The following is a 3,445-nucleotide window of genomic DNA, read 5'->3' as shown; positions in this document are numbered from 1 at the left end:
GCCCCATAATGCACAAGGACCTTTGGACTCTTTTTTTTTGGCTGAAAGATCTCATTGCTGAATTGTGCTGATACAGGGAACTTTCCCATGGCTACAGGAAGATTCTAACATTTCATACAGATTTATATATAAGATTCCTATTACTGGATAAAAAGGGAAAAGTCACCTGTTAATCTTGTTGCCAAATTCCTTCCAAAGGAGTTGTACATTTTTACACCCTCTTCCCTCAGAAATATAAGAACATGCCTACTTCCACAAACTTGCCAACAAGAGTATATTACCAGACTTTTGGTGATGATAATGAGATAGATGAGAAACACACCTTGGTGAAATTTTGACCTAACTTTCACTTGATATGAGCAAGGTTGAGTATCTTCTCATGAGTCTAGGGATCAAGTACACTTTATTTTTCTGTGTTGTACATGTTTATATCTTTTGCTCACTTTTCTATTGAGTTCTACTTTTTTCTTCTAAATTCCTAAGATTTGAAAAACTCCTTAAATTAGCTTACAGATTTAATATAAGTCCAAGAAAAAAATGCCAACAGTTTTGTTTTTTTTTTTTTTCTGAAATAGACAAGAAGTGCTAGGTTGTGGGTTTTTGGATGCTTCTTGCTTGTTTATTTTTCTCTTAAAACTTGAGAAACAACTTGGATTTGCTTTATATATATATAGAACAACTTAGAAGATTTGAATATTTCTTGTTAACTTTTATCTAGGTACCATATTTTATCTTTATGTTACTATTGTAAATGAGGTCTTGGCTTCAATTATATTTTCTAACTCATTTTTGTGTCTATTAAAGAAATTTTTGTATATTTTAACTTCATATCCTTTTACCCTTCTGATCTTTGTTTGTAGTCAATTTTAACAGATTTTCTTGGAATTTTCCAGTTATCTGTTTATAGACTGCCTTTTTTCTTTCCTATTTTTACCATTTTAATTTTTTCTCTTATTTAATTGTGCTAGCTAACACTGCCAATACAATTTTAAACTTCAGTGCTAAAAACAAGTATCATTGTCTTATTCCTGACTTCACTGAAAAAGACTCTGACTATTCCTTTCCTGTGTAAAACGTGGTTGGAGGAGGATGACACAATTATCCACATAGGTGCATATATGTATTTCTACATTTAGATAAATAGATATAGCTAATCTACTAGTCACCATCTTAAGGTTTTCTTTTTTATTAAATCAGAAATGGAGGCTGAATTTGGTCAAAAGCCTTTTTAGCACCTATCTGTTCGGTTCTGTTCAGTCGCTCAGGCATGTCCGACTCTGCGACCCCATGAACCGCAACACGCCAGGCCTCCTTGTCCATCACCAACTCCCAGAATCCACCCAAACCCACGTCCATTGAGTCGGTGACATCATCCAACCATCTCATCCTCTGTTGTACCCTTCTCTTCCTGCCCCCAATGTTTCCCAGCATCAGGGTCGTTTCCAATGAGTCAACTGTTCGCATCAGGTGGCCAAAGTACTGGAGTATCAGCTTCAATATCAGTCCTTCCAATGAACACCCAGTACTGATCTCCTTTAGGATGGACTGGTTGTATCTCCTTGCAGTCTAAGGTACTCTTGAGAGTACTCTCCAACACCACAGTTCAAAAGGAACAATTCTTCAGCACTCAGCTTTCTTTATAGTCCAACTCTCAAATCCATACAGACTACTGGAAAAATCATAGCCTTGACTAGATGGACCATTTGTTGACAAGGTAATGCTCTGCTTTTTAATATGCTGTCTGCTGCTGCTGCTGCTGCTAAGTCGCTTCAGTCGTGTCCAACCCTGTGCGACCCCATAGACGGCAGCCCACCAGACTCCCCCGTCCCTGGGATTCTCCAGGCAAGAACACTGGAGTGGGTTGCCATTTCCTTCTCCAATGCATGAAAGTGTAAAGTGAAAGTGAGGTCTCTCAGTCATGTCCAACTCTTCGCGACCCCATGGACTGCAGCCTACCAGGCTCCTCCGTCCATGGGATTTTCTAGGCAAAATATGCTGTCTAGATTGGTCATAACTTTCCTTCCAAGGAGCAAGCATCTTTTAATTTCATGGCTGCAATCACCATCTGCAGTGATTTTCGAGCCCCCAAAAATAAAGTCTGACACTGTTTCCACCATTTCCCCATCTATTTGCCGTGAAGTGATGGAACAAAATGCCATGATCTTCGTTTTCTGAATGTTGAGCTTTAAGCCAACTTTTTCACTCTCCTCTTTCATTTTCAACAAGAGGCTCTTTAGTTCTTCACTTTCTGCCATAAGGGTGGTGTCATCTGCATATCTGAGGTTATTGATATTTCTCCTGGCAATCTTGGATCCAACTTGTACTTCTTCCAGCCCAGCGTTTCTCATGATGTACTCTACATATAAGCTAAATAAGTAAGGTGACAATATACAGCCTTGAGGTACTCCTTTTCCTATTTGGAGCCAGTCTGTTGTTCCATGTCCAGTTCTAACTGTTGCTTCCTGACCTGCATACAGGATTCTCAAGAGGCAGGTCAAGTGGTCTGGTATTCCTATCTCTTTCAGAATTTTCCACAGTTTATTGTGATCCACACAGTCTAAGGCTTTGGTATAGTCAATAAAGCAGTTTTTCTGGAACTCTTGCTTTTTCCATGATCCAGTGGATGTTGGCAATTTGATCTCTGGTTCCTCTGCCTTTTCTGAAACCAGCTTGTATATCTGGAAGTTCATGGTTCACGTATTGCTGAAGCCTGGCTTGGAGAATTTTAAGCATCACTTTACTAGCATGTGAGATGAGCGCAATTGTGTGGTAGTTTGAGCATTCTCTAGCAATGCCTTTTTTGGGGATTAGAATGAAAACTGACCTTGTCCAGTCCTGTGGCCACTGCTGAGTTTTCCAAATTTGCTGGTATATTGAGCGCAGTACTTTCACAGCATCAGCAATCATATAATTTCTTCCTGAATCTCTCAATATTACTAATATCAAACTATCCCTATTTTTATGGGATAAACCCCACTTGGCTTTGAAGTATTATATTTTACTGAACTGTTGAATACTGTTTGCTTATATTTCATTTAATATAGTAACTGCATCAATATTTAGAAGTGATATTGATTTGTAGGGCCTTTGATTCCCTGGTGGCTCAGAGGATAAAGCATCTGCCTGCAATGCAGGAGACCCAGGTTCGATCCCTGGGTTGGGAAGATCCCCTAGAGAAGGAAATGGCAACCCACTGCAGTATTCTTCCCTGGAGAATCCCATGGACAAAGGAGCCTGGTGGACTACAGTCCACAGGGTCACAAAGAGTCGGATACGACTGAGTAACTTCACTTTCTTTCTTTCTTTCTTACCTTCTTTCTTTCTTTGTCTTCTAAAACTTTAGTAGTTTTTGTCTCAGTACTATTCTCCCTTCGTAAATGAATTTGTTTTCTTTATTAAACTAGAACAGCTTAATCAGCATAGGAAACATCCAGTCATGATGACA

General features: G+C 39.1%; 1 non-coding gene across 1 annotated transcript; it reads left to right on the top strand.

Moving 5' to 3' along the window:
- TRNAC-GCA lies at nucleotides 3,093-3,164 on the top strand. Its single transcript has one exon. It is a non-coding gene; the product is annotated as a tRNA-Cys (tRNA).

The sequence above is a fragment of the Capra hircus genome, chromosome 7, assembly GCF_001704415.2.
Source record: "Capra hircus breed San Clemente chromosome 7, ASM170441v1, whole genome shotgun sequence".
NCBI lineage: Eukaryota > Metazoa > Chordata > Mammalia > Artiodactyla > Bovidae > Capra > Capra hircus.
The sequence above is the reverse complement of the archived record's forward strand: the minus strand, read 5'-3'. Positions and strand labels throughout refer to the sequence as shown.